A 19,398-nucleotide genomic window follows, 5' to 3' on the forward strand; every position below is an offset into this window, starting at 1 on the left:
GACACTTGTGGGAGCTACTGTGACTAAAACTGAGCTTCCCTACGCACAGGGAAGCAAGAGAAATGCTGATTCCATCAAGCCCAGTTACATACTCAGAATCTGTACTACTGCGCAAATAGGCATGTCTCTGTAGGCAATAAACTCATTTCTGACAAAGTTGCCCAAATGCATCTCAGAAGTGTGCCACTTGTTCCCTGAGTTAGAAAACGTCGAGAAACGTTCGTTTCTGCTAGCGCTGTGCTTCTACACATGTATTTGCTGAACGGTGAAAGCGTACAGTGATGCACTTTTCTCCCAGCAAATACACTGTTTCTAAGGAAATGGGAACACACTGAGGAGACACTTGTGGGAGCTACTGTGACTAAAACTGAGCTTCCCTACGCACAGGGAAGCAAGAGAAATGCTGATTTCATCCAGCCCAGTTACATACTCAGAATCTGTACTACTGCGCAAATAGGCCTGTCTCTGTAGGCAAAAAACTCATTTCTGACAAAGTTGCCCAAATGCATCTCAGAAGTGTCCAACTTGTTCCCTGAGGTAGAAAACGTCGAGAAACGTTCGTTTCTGCTAGCGCTGTGCTTCTACACATGTATTTGCTGAACGGTGAAAGCGCACAGTAATTCACTTTTCTCCCAGCAAATACACTGTTTCTAAGGAAATGGGAACACACTGAGGAGACCCTTGTGGGAGCTACTGTGACTAAAACTGAGCTTCCCAACGCACAGGGAAGCAAGAGAAAGGCTGATTTCATCCAGCCCAGTTACATACTCAGAATCTCTACTACTGCGCAAATAGGCATGTCTCTGTAGGCAAAAAACTCAATTCTGACAAAGTTGCCCAAATGCATCTCAGAAGTGTGCAACTTGTTCCCTGAGTTAGAAAACGTCGAGAAACGGTCGTTTCTGCTAGCGCTGTGCTTCTACACATGTATTTGCTCAACGGTGAAAGCGCACAGTAATGCACTTTTCTCCCAGCAAATACACTGTTTCTAAGGAAATGGGAACACACTGAGGAGACACTTGGGGGAGCTACTGTGACTAAAACTGAGCTTCCCTACGCACAGGGAAGCAAGAGAAATGCTGATTTCATCCAGCCCAGTTACATACTCAGAATCTGTACTACTGCGCAAATAGGCATGTCTCTGTAGGCAAAAAACTCATTTCAGACAAAGTTTCCCAAATGCATCTCAGAAGTGTGCAACTTGTTCCCTGAGTTAGATAACATCGAGAAACGTTCGTTTCTGCTAGCGCTGTGCTTCTACACATGTATTTGCTGAACGGTGAAAACACACAGTAATGCACTTTTCTCCCAGCAAATACACTGTGTCTAAGGAAATGGGAACACACTGAGGAGACACTTGTGGGAGCTACTGTGACTAAAACTGAGCTTCCCTACGAACAGGGAAGCAAGAGAAATGTTGATTTCATCCAGCCCAGTTACATACTCAGAATCTGTACTACTGCGCAAATAGGCATGTCTCTGTAGGCAAAAAACTCATTTCTGACAAAGTTGCCCAAATGCATCTCAGAAGTGTGCAACTTGTTCCCTGAGTTAGAAAACGTCGAGTAACGTTCGTTTCTGCTAGCGCTGTGCTTCTACACCTGTATTTGCTGAACGGTGAAAGCGCACAGTAATGCACTTTTCTCCCAGCAAATACACTGTTTCTAAGGAAATGGGAACACACTGAGGAGACACTTGTGGGAGCTACTGTGACTAAAACTGAGCTTCCCTACGCACAGGGAAGCAAGAGAAATGCTGATTTCATCCAGCCCAGTTACATACTCAGAATCTGTACTACTGCGCAAATAGGCATGTCTCTGTAGGCAAAAAACTCATTTCTGACAAAGTTGCCCAAATGCATCTCAGAAGAGTGCAACTTATTCCCTGAGTTAGAGAACTTCGAGTAACGTTCGTTTCTGCTAGCGCTGTGCTTCTACACATGTATTTGCTGAACAGTGAAAGTGCACAGTAATGCACTTTTCTCCCAGCAAATACACTGTTTCTAAGGAAATGGGAACACACTGAGGAGACACTTGTGGGAGCTACTGTAACTAAAACTGAGCTTCCCTACGCACAGGGAAGCAAGAGAAATGCTGATTTCATCAAGCCCAGTTACATACTCAGAATCTGTACTACTGCGCAAATAGGCATGTCTCTGTAGGCAAAAAACTCATTTCTGACAAAGTTGCCCAGATGCATCTCAGAAGTGTGGCACTTGTTCCCTGAGTTAGAAAACGTTGAGAAACGTTCGTTTCTGCTAGCGCTGTGCTTCTACACATGTATTTGCTGAACGGTGAAAGCGCACAGTAATGCACTTTTCTCCCAGCAAATACACTGTTTCTAAGGAAATGGGAACACACTGAGGAGACACTTGTGGGAGCTACTGTAACTAAAACTGAGCTTCCCTACGCACAGGGAAGCAAGAGAAATGCTGATTTCATCCAGCCCAGTTACATACTCAGAATCTGTACTACTGCGCAAATAGGCATGTCTCTGTAGGCAAAAAACTCATTTCTGACAAAGTTGCCCAAATGCATCTCAGAAGTGTGCAACTTGTTCCCTGAGTTAGAAAACGTCGAGAAACGGTCATATCTGCTAACGCTGTGCTTCTACACATGTATTTGCTGAACGGTGAAAGCGCACAGTAATGCACTTTTCTCCCAGCAAATACACTGTTTCTAAGGAAATGGGAACACACTGAGGAGACACTTGTGGGAGCCACTGTGACTAAAACTGAGCATCCCTACGCACAGGGAAGCAAAAGAAATGCTGATTTCATCAAGCCCAGTTACATACTCAGAATCTGTACTACTGCGCAAATAGGCATGAATCTGTAGGCAAAAAACTCATTTCTGACAAAGTTGCCCAAATGCATCTCAGAAGTGTGCAACTTGTTCCCTGAGTTAGAAAACATCGAGAAACGGTCGTTTCTGCTAGCGCTGTGCTTCTACACATGTATTTGCTGAACGGTGAAAGCGCACAGTAATGCACTTTTCTCCCAGCAAATACACTGTTTCTAAGGAAATGGGAACACACTGAGGAGACACTTGTGGGAGCTACTGTAACTAAAACTGACCTTCCCTACGCACAGGGAAGCAAGAGAAATGCTGATTTCATCCAGCCCAGTTACATACTCAGAATCTGTACTACTGCGCAAATAGGCATGTCTCTGTAGGCAAAAAACTCATTTCTGACAAAGTTGCCCAAATGCATCTCAGAAGTGTGCAACGTGTTCCCTGAGTTAGAAAACGTCGAGAAACGGTCGTTTCTGCTAGCGCTGTGCTTCTACACATGTATTTGCTGAACGGTGAAAGCGCACAGTAATGCACTTTTCTCCCAGCAAATACACTGTTTCTAAGGAAATGGGAACACACTGAGGAGACACTTGTGGGAGCTACTGTGACTAAAACTGAGCTTCCCAACGCACAGGGAAGCAAGAGAAAGGCTGATTTCATCCAGCCCAGTTACATACTCAGAATCTCTACTACTGCGCAAATAGGCATGTCTCTGTAGGCAAAAAACTCAATTCTGATAAAGTTGCCCAAATGCATCTCAGAAGTGTGCAACTTGTTCCCTGAGTTAGAAAACGTCGAGAAACGGTCGTTTCTGCTAGCGCTGTGCTTCTACACATGTATTTGCTGAACGGTGAAAGCGCACAGTAATGCACTTTTCTCCCAGCAAATACACTGTTTCTAAGGAAATGGGAACACACTGAGGAGACACTTGTGGGAGCTACTGTGACTAAAACTGAGCTTCCCTACGCACAGGGAAGCAAGAGAAATGCTGATTTCATCCAGCCCAGTTACATACTCAGAATCTGTACTACTGCGCAAATAGGCATGTCTCTGTAGGCAAAAAACTCATTTCTGACAAAGTTGCCCAAATGCATCTCAGAAGTGTGCAACTTGTTCCCTGAGTTAGAAAACGTCGAGAAACGGTCATATCTGCTCACGCTGTGCCTCTACACATGTATTTACTGAACGGTGAAAGCGCACAGTAATGTACTTTTCTCCCAGCAAATACAGTTTCTAAGTAAATGGGAACACACTGAGGAGACACTTGTGGGAGCTACTGTGACTAAAACTGAGCTTCCCTACGCACAGGGAAGCAAGAGAAATGCTGATTTCATCCAGCCCAGTTACATACTCAGTATCTGTACTACTGCGCAAATAGGCATGTCTCTGTAGGCAAAAAACTCATTTCTGACAAAGTTGCCCAGATGCATCTCAGAAGTGTGAAACTTGTTCCCTGAGTTAGAAAACGTTGAGAAACGTTCGTTTTTGCTAGCGCTGTGCTTCTACACATGTATTTGCTGAACGGTGAAAGCGCACAGTAATGCACTTTTCTCCCAGCAAATACACTGTTTCTAAGGAAATGGGAACACACTGAGGAGACACTTGTGGGAGCTACTGTAACTAAAACTGAGCTTCCCTACGCACAGGGAAGCAAGAGAAATGCTGATTTCATCAAGCCCAGTTACATACTCAGAATCTGTACTACTGCGCAAATAGGCATGTCTCTGTAGGCAAAAAACTCATTTCTGACAAAGTTGCCCAAATGCATCTCAGAAGTGTGCAACTTGTTCCCTGAGTTAGAAAACGTCGAGAAACGGTCATATCTGCTAACGCTGTGCTTCTACACATGTATTTGCTGAACGGTGAAAGCGCACAGTAATGCACTTTTCTCCCAGCAAATACACTGTTTCTAAAGAAATGGGAACACACTGAGGAGACACTTGTGGGAGCCACTGTGACTAAAACTGAGCATCCCTCCGCACAGGGAAGCAAAAGAAATGCAGATTTCATCAAGCCCAGTTACATACTCAGAATCTGTACTACTGCGCAAATAGGCATGAATCTGTAGGCAAAAAACTCATTTCTGACAAAGTTGCCCAAATGCATCTCAGAAGTTTGCAACTTGTTCCCTGAGTTAGAAAACATCGAGAAACGGTCGTTTCTGCTAGCGCTGTGCTTCTACACATGTATTTGCTGAACGGTGAAAGCGCACAGTAATGCACTTTTCTCCCAGCAAATACACTGTTTCTAAGGAAATGGGAACACACTGAGGAGACACTTGTGGGACCTACTGTGACTAAAACAGAGCTTCCCTACGCACAGGGAAGCAAGAGAAATGCTGATTTCATCAAGCCCAGTTACATACTCAGAATCTGTACTACTGCGCAAATAGGCATGTCTTTGTAGGCAAAAAACTCATTTCTGACAATGTTTCCCAAATGCATCTCAGAAGTGTGCAACTTGTTCCCTGAGTTAGAAAACGTCGACAAACGTTCGTTTCTGCTAGCGCTGTGCTTCTACACATGTATTTGCTGAACGGTGAAAGCACACAGTAATGCACTTTTCTCCCAGCAAATACACTGTTTCTAAGGAAATGGGAACACACTGAGGAGACACTTGTGGGACCTACTGTGACTAAAACAGAGCTTCCCTACGCACAGGGAAGCAAGAGAAATGCTGATTTCATCAAGCCCAGTTACATACTCAGAATCTGTACTACTGCGCAAATAGGCATGAATCTGTAGGCAAAAAACTCATTTCTGACAAAGTTGCCCAATGCATCTCAGAAGTGTGCAACTTGTTCCCTGAGTTAGAAAACATCGAGAAACGGTCGTTTCTGCTAGCGCTGTGCTTCTACACATGTATTTGCTGAACAGTGAAAGCGCACAGTAATGCACTTTTCTCCCAGCAAATACACTGTTTCTAAGGAAATGGGAACACACTGAGGAGACACTTGTGGGAGCTACTGTGACTAAAACTGAGCTTCTCTACGCACAGGGAAGCAAGAGAAATGCTGATTTCATCAAGCCCAGTTACATACTCAGAATCTGTACTACTGCGCAAAGAGGCATGTCTTTGTAGGCAAAAAACTCATTTCTGACAATGTTTTCCAAATGCATCTCAGAAGTGTGCAACTTGTTCCCTGAGTTAGAAAACGTCGACAAACGTTCGTTTCTGCTAGCGCTGTGCTTCTACACATGTATTTGCTGAACGGTGAAAGCACACAGTAATGCACTTTTCTCCCAGCAAATACACTGTTTCTAAGGAAATGGGAACACACTGAGGAGACACTTGTGGGACCTACTGTGACTAAAACAGAGCTTCCCTACGCACAGGGAAGCAAGAGAAATGCTGATTTCATCAAGCCCAGTTACATACTCAGAATCTGTACTACTGCGCAAATAGGCATGTCTCTGTAGGCAAAAAACTCATTTCTGACAAAGTTGCCCAAATGCATCTCAGAAGTGTGCAACTTGTTCCCTGAGTTAGAAAACGTCGAGAAACGTTCGTTTCTGCTAGCGCTGTGCTTCTACACATGTATTTGCTGAACGGTGAAAGCGCACAGTAATGCACTTTTCTCCCAGCAAATACACTGTTTCTAAGGAAATGGGAACACACTGAGGAGACACTTGTGGGAGCTACTGTGACTAAAACTGAGCTTCCCTACGCACAGGGAAGCAAGAGAAATGCTGATTTCATCAAGCCCAGTTACATACTCAGAATCTGTACTACTGCGCAAATAGGCATGTCTCTTTAGGCAAAAAACTCATTTCTGACAAAGTTGCCCAAATGCATCTCAGAAGTGTGCAACTTGTTCCCTGAGTTAGAAAACGTCGAGAAACGGTCGTTTCTGCTAGCGCTGTGCTTCTACACACGTATTTGCTGAATGGTGAAAGCGCACAGTAATGCACTTTTCGCCCAGCAAATACACTGTTTCTAAGGAAATGGGAACACACTGAGGAGACACTTGTGGGAGCTACTGTGACTAAAACTGAGCTTCCCTATGCACAGGGAAGCAAGAGAAATGCTGATTTCATCCAGCCCAGTTACATACTCAGAATCTGTACTACTGCGCAAATAGGCATGTCTCTGTAGGCAAAAAACTCATTTCTGACAAAGTTGCCCAAATGCATCTCAGAAGTGTGCAATTTGTTCCCTGAGTTAGAAAACGTCGAGAAACGTTCGTTTCTGCTAGCGCTGTGCTTCTACACATGTATTTGCTGAACGGTGAAAGCGCACAGTAATGCACTTTTGTCCCAGCAAATACACTGTTTCTAAGGAAATGGGAACACACTGAGGAGACACTTGTAGGAGCTACTGTGACTAAAACTGAGCTTCCCTACGCACAGGGAAGCAAGAGAAATGCTGATTTCATCCAGCCCAGTTACATACTCAGAATCTGTACTACTGCGCAAATAGGCATGTCTCTGTAGGCAAAAAACTCATTTCTGACAAAGTTGCCCAAATGCATCTCAGAAGTGTGCAACTTGTTCCCTGAGTTAGAGAACTTCGAGTAACGTTCGTTTCTGCTAGCGCTGTGCTTCTACACATGTATTTGCTGAACGGTGAAAGTGCACAGTAATGCACTTTTCTCCCAGCAAATACACTGTTTCTAAGGAAATGGGAACACACTGAGGAGACACTTGTGGGAGCTACTGTAACTAAAACTGAGCTTCCCTACGCACAGGGAAGCAAGAGAAATGCTGATTTCATCAAGCCCAGTTACATACTCAGAATCTGTTCTACTGCGCAAATAGGCATGTCTCTGTAGGCAAAAAAACTCATTTCTGACAAAGATGCCCAAATGCATCTCAGAAGTGTGCAACTTGTTCCCTGAGTTAGAAAACGTCGAGTAACGTTCGTTTCTGCTAGCGCTGTGCTTCTACACATGTATTTGCTGAATGGTGAAAGCGCACAGTAATGCACTTTTCTCCCAGCAAATACACTGTTTCTAAGGAAATGGGAACACACTGAGGAGACACTTGTGGGAGCTACTGTGACTAAAACTGAGCTTCTCTACGCACAGGGAAGCAAGAGAAATGCTGATTTCATCAAGCCCAGTTACATACTCAGAATCTGTACTACTGCGCAAAGAGGCATGTCTTTGTAGGCAAAAAACTCATTTCTGACAATGTTTTCCAAATGCATCTCAGAAGTGTGCAACTTGTTCCCTGAGTTAGAAAACGTCGACAAACGTTCGTTTCTGCTAGCGCTGTGCTTCTACACATGTATTTGCTGAACGGTGAAAGCACACAGTAATGCACTTTTCTCCCAGCAAATACACTGTTTCTAAGGAAATGGGAACACACTGAGGAGACACTTGTGGGACCTACTGTGACTAAAACAGAGCTTCCCTACGCACAGGGAAGCAAGAGAAATGCTGATTTCATCAAGCCCAGTTACATACTCAGAATCTGTACTACTGCGCAAATAGGCATGTCTCTGTAGGCAAAAAACTCATTTCTGACAAAGTTGCCCAAATGCATCTCAGAAGTGTGCAACTTGTTCCCTGAGTTAGAAAACGTCGAGAAACGTTCGTTTCTGCTAGCGCTGTGCTTCTACACATGTATTTGCTGAACGGTGAAAGCGCACAGTAATGCACTTTTCTCCCAGCAAATACACTGTTTCTAAGGAAATGGGAACACACTGAGGAGACACTTGTGGGAGCTACTGTGACTAAAACTGAGCTTCCCTACGCACAGGGAAGCAAGAGAAATGCTGATTTCATCAAGCCCAGTTACATACTCAGAATCTGTACTACTGCGCAAATAGGCATGTCTCTTTAGGCAAAAAACTCATTTCTGACAAAGTTGCCCAAATGCATCTCAGAAGTGTGCAACTTGTTCCCTGAGTTAGAAAACGTCGAGAAACGGTCGTTTCTGCTAGCGCTGTGCTTCTACACACGTATTTGCTGAATGGTGAAAGCGCACAGTAATGCACTTTTCGCCCAGCAAATACACTGTTTCTAAGGAAATGGGAACACACTGAGGAGACACTTGTGGGAGCTACTGTGACTAAAACTGAGCTTCCCTATGCACAGGGAAGCAAGAGAAATGCTGATTTCATCCAGCCCAGTTACATACTCAGAATCTGTACTACTGCGCAAATAGGCATGTCTCTGTAGGCAAAAAACTCATTTCTGACAAAGTTGCCCAAATGCATCTCAGAAGTGTGCAATTTGTTCCCTGAGTTAGAAAACGTCGAGAAACGTTCGTTTCTGCTAGCGCTGTGCTTCTACACATGTATTTGCTGAACGGTGAAAGCGCACAGTAATGCACTTTTCTCCCAGCAAATACACTGTTTCTAAGGAAATGGGAACACACTGAGGAGACACTTGTGGGAGCTACTGTGACTAAAACTGAGCTTCCCTACGCACAGGGAAGCAAGAGAAATGCTGATTTCATCCAGCCCAGTTACATACTCAGAATCTGTACTACTGCGCAAATAGGCATGTCTCTGTAGGCAAAAAACTCATTTCTGACAAAGTTGCCCAAATGCATCTCAGAAGTGTGCAACTTGTTCCCTGAGTTAGAGAACTTCGAGTAACGTTCGTTTCTGCTAGCGCTGTGCTTCTACACATGTATTTGCTGAACGGTGAAAGTGCACAGTAATGCACTTTTCTCCCAGCAAATACACTGTTTCTAAGGAAATGGGAACACACTGAGGAGACACTTGTGGGAGCTACTGTGACTAAAACTGAGCTTCCCTACGCACAGGGAAGCAAGAGAAATGCTGATTTCATCAAGCCCAGTTACATACTCAGAATCTGTACTACTGCGCAAATAGGCATGTCTCTTTAGGCAAAAAACTCATTTCTGACAAAGTTGCCCAAATGCATCTCAGAAGTGTGCAACTTGTTCCCTGAGTTAGAAAACGTCGAGAAACGGTCATATCTGCTCACGCTGTGCCTCTACACATGTATTTGCTGAACGGTGAAAGCGCACAGTAATGCACTTTTCTCCCAGCAAATACACTGTTTCTAAGGAAATGGGAACACACTGAGGAGACACTTGTGGGAGCCACTGTGACTAAAACTGAGCATCCCTACGCACAGGGAAGCAAAAGAAATGCTGATTTCATCAAGCCCAGGTACATACTCAGAATCTGTACTACTGCGCAAATAGGCATGAATCTGTAGGCAAAAAACTCATTTCTGACAAAGTTGCCCAAATGCATCTCAGAAGTGTGCAACTTGTTCCCTGAGTTAGAAAACATCGAGAAACGGTCTTTTCTGCTAGCGCTGTGCTTCTACACATGTATTTGCTGAACGGTGAAAGCGCACAGTAATGCACTTTTCTCCCAGCAAATACACTGTTTCTAAGGAAATGGGAACACACTGAGGAGACACTTGTGGGAGCTACTGTGACTAAAACTGAGCTTCTCTACGCACAGGGAAGCAAGAGAAATGCTGATTTCATCAAGCCCAGTTACATACTCAGAATCTGTACTACTGCGCAAATAGGCATGTCTTTGTAGGCAAAAAACTCATTTCTGACAATGTTTCCCAAATGCATCTCAGAAGTGTGCAACTTGTTCCCTGAGTTAGAAAACGTCGACAAACGTTCGTTTCTGCTAGCGCTGTGCTTCTACACATGTATTTGCTGAACGGTGAAAGCACACAGTAATGCACTTTTCTCCCAGCAAATACACTGTTTCTAAGGAAATGGGAACACACTGAGGAGACACTTGTGGGACCTACTGTGACTAAAACAGAGCTTCCCTACGCACAGGGAAGCAAGAGAAATGCTGATTTCATCAAGCCCAGTTACATACTCAGAATCTGTACTACTGCGCAAATAGGCATGTCTCTTTAGGCAAAAAACTCATTTCTGACAAAGTTGCACAAATGCATCTGAGAAGTGTGCAACTTGTTCCCTGAGTTAGAAAACGTCGAGAAACGGTCGTTTCTGCTAGCGCTGTGCTTCTACACATGTATTTGCTGAACGGTGAAAGCGCACAGTAATGCACTTTTCTCCCAGCAAATACACTGTTTCTAAGGAAATGGGAACACACTGAGGAGACACTTGTGGGAGCTACTGTGATTAAAACTGAGCTTCCCTATGCACAGGGAAGCAAGAGAAATGCTGATTTCATCAAGCCCAGTTACATACTCAGAATCTGTACTACTGCGCAAACAGGCATGTCTCTTTAGGCAAAAAACTCATTTCTGACAAAGTTGCCCAAATGCATCTCAGAAGTGTGCAACTTGTTCCCTGAGTTAGAAAACGTCGAGAAACGGTCGTTTCTGCTAGCGCTGTGCTTCTACACACGTATTTGCTGAACGGTGAAAGCGCACAGTAATGCACTTTTCTCCCAGCAAATACACTGTTTCTAAGGAAATGGGAACACACTGAGGAGACACTTGTGGGAGCTACTGTGACTAAAACTGAGCTTCCCTACGCACAGGGAAGCAAGAGAAATGCTGATTTCATCAAGCCCAGTTACATACTCAGAATTTGTACTACTGCGCAAATAGGCATGTCTCTTTAGGCAAAAAACTCATTTCTGACAAAGTTGCCCAAATGCATCTCAGAAGTGTGCAACTTGTTCCCTGAGTTAGAAAACGTCGAGAAACGGTCTTTTCTGCTAGCGCTGTGCTTCTACACATGTATTTGGTGAACGGTGAATGCGCACAGTAATGCACTTTTCTCCCAGCAAATACACTGTTTCTAAGGAAATGGGAACACACTGAGGAGACACTTGTGGGAGCTACTGTGACTAAAACTGAGCTTCCCTACGCACAGGGAAGCAAGAGAAATGCTGATTTCATCAAGCCCAGTTACATACTCAGAATCTGTACTACTGCGCAAATAGGCATGTCTCTTTCGGCAAAATACTCATTTCTGACAAAGTTGCCCAAATGCATCTCAGAAGTGTGCAACTTGTTCCCTGAGTTAGAAAACGTCGAGAAACGGTCGTTTCTGCTACCGCTGTGCTTCTACACATGTATTTGCTGAACGGTGAAACTGCACAGTAATGCACTTTTCTCCCAGCAAATACACTGTTTCTAAGGAAATGGGAACACACTGAGGAGACACTTGTGGGAGCTACTGTGACTAAAACTGAGCTTCCCTACGCTCAGGGAAGCAAGAGAAATGCTGATTTCATCAAGCCCAGTTACATACTCAGAATCTGTACTACTGCGCAAATAGGCATGTCTCTGTAGGCAAAAAACTCATTTCTGACAATGTTGCCCAAATGCATCTCAGAAGTGTGCAACTTGTTCCCTGAGTTAGAAAATGTCGAGAAACGGTCTTTTCTGCTAGCGCTGTGCGTCTACACATGTATTTGCTGAACGGTGAAAGCGCACAGTAATGCAATTTTCTCCCAGCAAATACACTCTTTCTACGGAAATGGGAACACAGTGGAGACACTTGTGGGAGCTACTGTGACTAAAACTGAGCTTCCCTACGCACAGGGAAGCAAGAGAAATGCTGATTTCATCAAGCCCAGTTACATACTCAGAATCTGTACTACTGCGCAAATAGGCATGTCTCTGTAGGCAAAAAACTCATTTCTGACAAAGTTGCCCAAATGCATCTCAGAAGTGTGCCACTTGTTCCCTGAGTTAGAAAACGTCGAGAAACGGTCGTTTATGCTAGCGCTGTGCTTCTACACATGTATTTGCTGAACGGTGAAAGCGCACAGTAATGCACTTTTCTCCCAGCAAATACACTGTTTCTAAGGAAATGGGAACACACTGAGGAGACACTTGTGGGAGCTACTGTGACTAAAACTGAGTTTCCCTAAGCACAGGGAAGCAAGAGAAATGCTGATTTCATCAAGCCCAGTTACATACTCAGAATCTGTACTACTGCGCAAATAGGCATGTCTCTGTAGGCAAAAAACTCATTTCTGACAAAGTTGCCCAAATGCATCTCAGAAGTGTGCAACTTGTTCCCTGAGTTAGAAAACGTCGAGAAACGGTCTTTTCTGCTAGCGCTGTGCTTCTACACATATATTTGCTGAACGGTGAAAGCGCACAGTAATGCACTTTTCTCCCAGCAAATACACTGTTTCTACGGAAATGGGAACACTGTGGAGACACTTGTGGGAGCTACTGTGACTAAAACTGAGCTTCCCTACGCACAGGGAAGCAAGAGAAATGCTGATTTCATCAAGCCCAGTTACATACTCAGAATCTGTACTACTGCGCAAATAGGCATGTCTCTTTAGGCAAAAAACCCATTTCTGACAAAGTTGCCCAAATGCATCTCAGAAGTGTGCAACTTGTTCCCTGAGTTAGAAAACGTCGAGAAACGGTCGTTTCTGCTAGCGCTGTGCTTCTACACATGTATTTGCTGAACGGTGAAAGCGCACAGTAATGCACTTTTCTCCCAGCAAATACACTGTGTCTAAGGAAATGGGAACACACTGAGGAGACACTTGTGGGAGCTACTGTTACTAAAACTGAGCTTCCCTACGCACAGGGAAGCAAGAGAAATGCTGATTTCATCAAGCCCAGTTACATACACAGAATCTGTACTACTGCGCAAATAGGCATGTCTCTTTAGGCAAAAAACTCATTTCTGACAAAGTTGCCCAAATGCATCTCAGAAGTGTGCAACTTGTTCCCTGAGTTAGAAAACGTCGAGAAACGGTCGTTTCTGCTAGCGCTGTGCTTCTACATATGTATTTGCTGAACGGTGAAAGCACACAGTAATGCACTTTTCTCCCAGCAAATACACTGTGTCTAAGGAAATGGGAACACAATGAGGAGACACTTGTGGGAGCTACTGTGACTAAAACTGAGCTTCCCTACGCACAGGGAAGCAAGAGAAATGCTGATTTCATCAAGCCCAGTTACATACTCAGAATCTGTACTACGGCACAAATAGGCATGTCTCTGTAGGCAAAAAACTCATTTCTGACAAAGTTGCCCAAATGCATCTCAGAAGTGTGCAACTTGTTCCCTGAGTTAGAAAACGTCGAGAAACGTTCGTTTCTGCTAGCGCTGTGCTTCTACACATGTATTTGCTGAACGGTGAAAGCGCACAGTAATGTACTTTTCTCCCAGCAAATACAATGTTTCTAAGGAAATGGGAACACACTGAGGAGACACTTGTGGGAGCTACTGTGACTAAAACTGAGCTTCCCTACGCACAGGGAAGCAAGAGAAATGCTGATTTCATCAAGCCCAGTTACATACTCAGAATCTGTACTACTGCGCAAATAGGCATGTCTCTGTAGGCAAAAAACTCATTTCTGACAAAGTTGCCCAACTGCATCTCAGAAGTGTGCAACTTGTTCCCTGAGTTAGAAAACGTCGAGAAACGGTCTTTTCTGCCAGCGCTGTGCTTCTACACATGTATTTGCTGAACGGTGAAAGCGCACAGTAATGCACTTTTCTCCCAGCAAATACACTGTTTCTAAGGAAATGGGAACACACTGAGGAGACACTTGTGGGAGCTACTGTGACTAAAATTGAGCTTCCCTACGCACAGGGAAGCAAGAGAAATGCTGATTTCATCAAGCCCAGTTACATATTCAGAATCTGTACTACTGCGCAAATAGGCATGTCTCTTTAGGCAAAAAACTCATTTCTAACAAAGTTGCCCAAATGCATCTCAGAAGTGTGCTACTTGTTCCCTGAGTTAGAAAACGTCGAGAAACGGTCGTTTCTGCTAGCGCTGTGCTTCTACACATGTATTTGCTGAACGGTGAAAGCGCACAGTAATGCACTTTTTTCCCAGCAAATACACTGTTTCTACGGAAATGGGAACACTGTGGAGACACTTGTGGGAGCTACTGTGACTAAAACTGAGCTACCCTACGCACAGGGAAGGAAGAGAAATGCTGATTTCATCAAGCCCAGTTACATACTCAGAATCTGTACTACAGCGCAAATAGGCATGTCTCTGTAGGCAAAAAACTCATTTCTGACAAAGTTGCCCAAATGCATCTCAGAAGTGTGCAACTTGTTCCCTGATTTAGAAAATGTCGAGAAACGTTCGTTTCTGCTAGCGCTGTGCTTCTACACATGTATTTGCTGAACGGTGAAAGCGCACAGTAATGGACTTTTCTCCCAGAAAATACACTGTTTCTAAGGAAATGGGAACACACTGAGGAGATACTTGTGGGAGCTACTGTGACTAAAACTGAGCTTCCCTACGCACAGGGAAGCAAGAGAAATGCTGATTTCATCAAGCCCAGTTACATACTCAGAATCTGTACTACTGCGCAAATAGGCATGTCTCTGTAGGCAAAAAACTCATTTCTGACAAAGTTGCCCAACTGCATCTCAGAAGTGTGCAACTTGTTCCCTGAGTTAGAAAACGTCGAGAAACGGTCTTTTCTGCCAGCGCTGTGCTTCTACACATGTATTTGCTGGACGGTGAAAGCGCACAGTAATGCACTTTTCTCCCAGCAAATACACTGTTTCTTAGGAAATGGGAACACACTGAGGAGACACTTGTGGGAGCTACTGTGACTAAAATTGAGCTTCCCTACGCACAGGGAAGCAAGAGAAATGCTGATTTCATCAAGCCCAGTTACATATTCAGAATCTGTACTACTGCGCAAATAGGCATGTCTCTTTAGGCAAAAAACTCATTTCTAACAAAGTTGCCCAAATGCATCTCAGAAGTGTGCTACTTGTTCCCTGAGTTAGAAAACGTCGAGAAACGGTCGTTTCTGCTAGCGCTGTGCTTCTACACATGTATTTGCTGAACGGTGAAAGCGCACAGTAATGCACTTTTCTCCCAGCAAATACACTGTTCCTAAGGAAATGGGAACACACTGAGGAGACACTTGTGGGAGCTACTGTGACTAAAACTGAGCTTCCCTACGCACAGGGAAGCAAGAGAAATGCTGATTTCATCAAGCCCAGTTACATACTCAGAATCTGTACTACTGCACAAATAGGCATGTCTCTTTAGGCAAAAAACTCATTTCTGACAAAGTTGCCCAAATGCATCTCAGAAGTGTGCAACTTGTTCCCTGAGTTAGAAAACGTCGAGAAATGTTCTTTCTGCTAGCGCTGTGCTTCTACACATGTATTTGCTGAACGGTGAAAGCGCACAGTAATGCACTTTTCTCCCAGCAAATACACTGTTTCTACGGAAATGGGAACACTGTGGAGACACTTGTGGGAGCTACTGTGACTAAAACTGAGCTTCCCTACGCACAGGGAAGGAAGAGAAATGCTGATTTCATCAAGCCCAGTTACATACTCAGAATCTGTACTACAGCGCAAATAGGCATGTCTCTGTAGGCAAAAAACTCATTTCTGACAAAGTTGCCCAAATGCATCTCAGAAGTGTGCAACTTGTTCCCTGATTTAGAAAATGTGGAGATACGTTCGTTTCTGCTAGCGCTGTGCTTCTACACATGTATTTGCTGAACGGTGAAAGCGCACAGTAATGCACTTTTCTCCCAGCAAATACACTGTTTCTAAGGAAATGTGAACACACTGAGGAGACACTTGTGGGAGCTACTGTGACTAAAACTGAGCTTCCCTACGCACAGGGAAGCAAGAGAAATGCTGATTTCATCCAGCCCAGTTACATACTCAGAATCGGTACTACTGCGCAAATAGGCATGTCTCTTTAGGCAAAAACCTCATTTCTGACAAAGTTGCCCAAATGCATCTCAGAAGTGTGCAACTTGTTCCCTGAGTTAGAAAACGTTGAGAAACGGTCGTTTCAGCTAGCGCTGTGCTTCTACACATGTATTTGCTGAACGGTGAATGCGCACAGTAATGCACATTTCTCCCAGCAAAAACACTGTTTCTAAGGAAATGGGAACACACTGAGGAGACACTTGTGAGAGTTACTGTGACTAAAATTGAGCTTCCCTACGCACAGGGAAGCAAGAGAAATGCTGATTTCATCCAGCCCTATTACATACTCAGAATCTGTACTACTGCGCAAATAGGCATGTCTCTGTAGGCAAAAAACTCATTTCTGACAAAGTTGCCCAAATGCATCTCAGAAGTGTGCAACTTGTTCCCTGAGTTACAAAACGTCGAGAAACGTTCGTTTCTGCTAGCGCTGTGCTTCTACACATGTATTTGCTGAACGGTGAAAGCGCACAGTAATGCACTTTTCTCCCAGCAAATACACTGTTTCTAAGGAAATGGGAACACACTGAGGAGACACTTGTGGGAGCTACTGTGACTAAAACTGAGCTTCCCTACGCACAGGGAAGCAAGAGAAATGCTGATTTCATCAAGCCCAGTTACATACTCAGAATCTGTACTACTGCGCAAATAGGCACTTTTCTCCCAGCAAATACACTGTTTCTAAGGAAATGGGAACACACTGAGGAGACACTTGTGGGAGCTACTGTGACTAAAACTGAGCTTCCCTACGCACAGGGAAGCAAGAGAAATGCTGATTTCATCAAGCCCAGTTACATACTCAGAATCTGTACTACTGCGCAAATAGGCATGTCTCTGTAGGCAAAAACCTCATTTCTGACAAAGTTGCCCAAATGCATCTCAGAAGTGTGCAACTTGTTCCCTGAGTTAGAAAACGTTGAGAAACGGTCGTTTCAGCTAGCGCTGTGCTTCTACACATGTATTTGCTGAACGGTGAAAGCGCACAGTAATGCACATTTCTCCCAGCAAAAACACTGTTTCTAAGGAAATGGGAACACACTGAGGAGACACTTGTGGGAGTTACTGTGACTAAAATTGAGCTTCCCTACGCACAGGGAAGCAAGAGAAATGCTGATTTCATCCAGCCCAATTACATACTCAGAATCTGTACTACTGCGCAAATAGGCATGTCTCTGTAGGCAAAAATCTCATTTCTGTCAAAGTTGCCCAAATGCATCTCAGAAGTATGCAACTTGTTCCCTGAGTTAGAAAACGTCGAGAAACGTTCGTTTCTGCTAGCGCTGTGCTTCTACACATGTATTTGCTGAACGGTGAAAGCGCACAGTAATGCACTTTTCTCCCAGCAAATACACTGTTTCTAAGGAAATGGGAACACACTGAGGAGACACTTGTGGGAGCTACTGTGACTAAAACTGAGCTTCCCTACGCACAGGGAAGCAAGAGAAATGCTGATTTCATCAAGCCCAGTTACATACTCAGAATCTGTACTATTGCGCAAATAGGCATGTCTCTGTAGGCAAAAAACTCATTTCGGACAAAGTTGCCCAAATGCATCTCAGAAGTGTGCAACTTGTTCCCTGAGTTAGAAAACGTCGAGAAACGTTCGTTTCTGCTAGCGCTGTGCTTCTACACATGTATTTGCTGAACGGTGAAAGCGCACAGTAATGCACTTTTCTCCCAGCAAATACACTGTTTCTAAGGAAATGGGAACACACTGAGGAGAAACTTTTGGGAGCTACTGTGACTAAAACTGAGCTTCCCTACGCACAGGGAAGCAAGAGAAATGCTGATTTCATCAAACCGATTTACAAACTCAGAATCTGTACTACTGCGCAAATAGGCATGTCTCTGTAGGCAAAAAACTCATTTCTGACAAAGTTGCCCAAATGCATCTCAGAAGTGTGCAACTTGTTCCCTGAGTTAGAAAACGTCGAGAAACGTTCGTTTCTGCTAGCGCTGTGCTTCTACACATGTATTTGCTGAACGGTGAAAGCGCACAGTGATGCACTTTTCTCCCAGCAAATACACTGTTTCTAAGGAACTGGGAACACACTAAGCAGACACTTGTGGGAGCTACTGTGACTAAAACTGAGCTTCCCTACGCACAGGGAAGCAAGAGAAATGCTGATTTCATCAATCCCAGTTACATACTCAGAATCTGTACTACTGCGCAAATAGGCAAGTCTCTGTAGGCAAAAAACTCATTTCTGACAAAGTTGCCCAAATGCATCTCAGAAGTGTGCAACTTGTTCCCTGAGTTAGAAAACGTCGAGAAACGGTCGTTTCTGCTAGCGCTGTGCTTCTACACATGTATTTGCTGAACGGTGAAAGCGCACAGTAATGCACTTTTCTCCCAGCAAATACACTGTTTCTAAGGAACTGGGAACACACTGAGGAGACACTTGTGGGAGCTACTGTGACTAAAACTGAGCTTCCCTACGCACAGGGAAGCAAGAGAAATGCTGATTTCATCAAGCCCAGTTACACACTCAGAATCTGTACTACTGCGCAAATAGGCATGTCTCTGTAGGCAAAAACTCATTTCTGACAAAGTTGCCCAAATGCATCTCAGAAGTGTGCAACTTGTTCCCTGAATTAGAAAACGTCGAGAAACGTTTGTTTCTGCTAGCGCTGTGCTTCTACACATGTATTTGCTGAACGGTGAAAGCGCACAGTAATGCACTTTTCTCCCAGCAAATACACTGTTTCGAAGGAAATGGGAACACACTGAGGAGACACTTGTGGGAGCTACTGTGACTAAAACTGAGCTTCCCTACGCACAGGGAAGCAAGAGAAATGCTGATTTCATCAAGCCCAGTTACATACTCAGAATCTGTACTACTGCGCAAATAGGCAAGTCTCTGTAGGCAAAAAACTCATTTCTGACAAAGTTGCCCAAATGCATCTCAGAAGTGTGCCACTTGTTCCCTGAGTTAGAAAACGTCGAGAAACGTTCGTTTCTGCTAGCGCTGTGCTTCTACACATGTATTTGCTGAACGGTGAAAGCGCACAGTAATGCACATTTCTCCCAGCAAAAACACT

This window comes from Acomys minous (assembly GCF_964271855.1).
Source record: "Acomys minous genome assembly, contig: scaffold_29, whole genome shotgun sequence".
NCBI lineage: Eukaryota > Metazoa > Chordata > Mammalia > Rodentia > Muridae > Acomys > Acomys minous.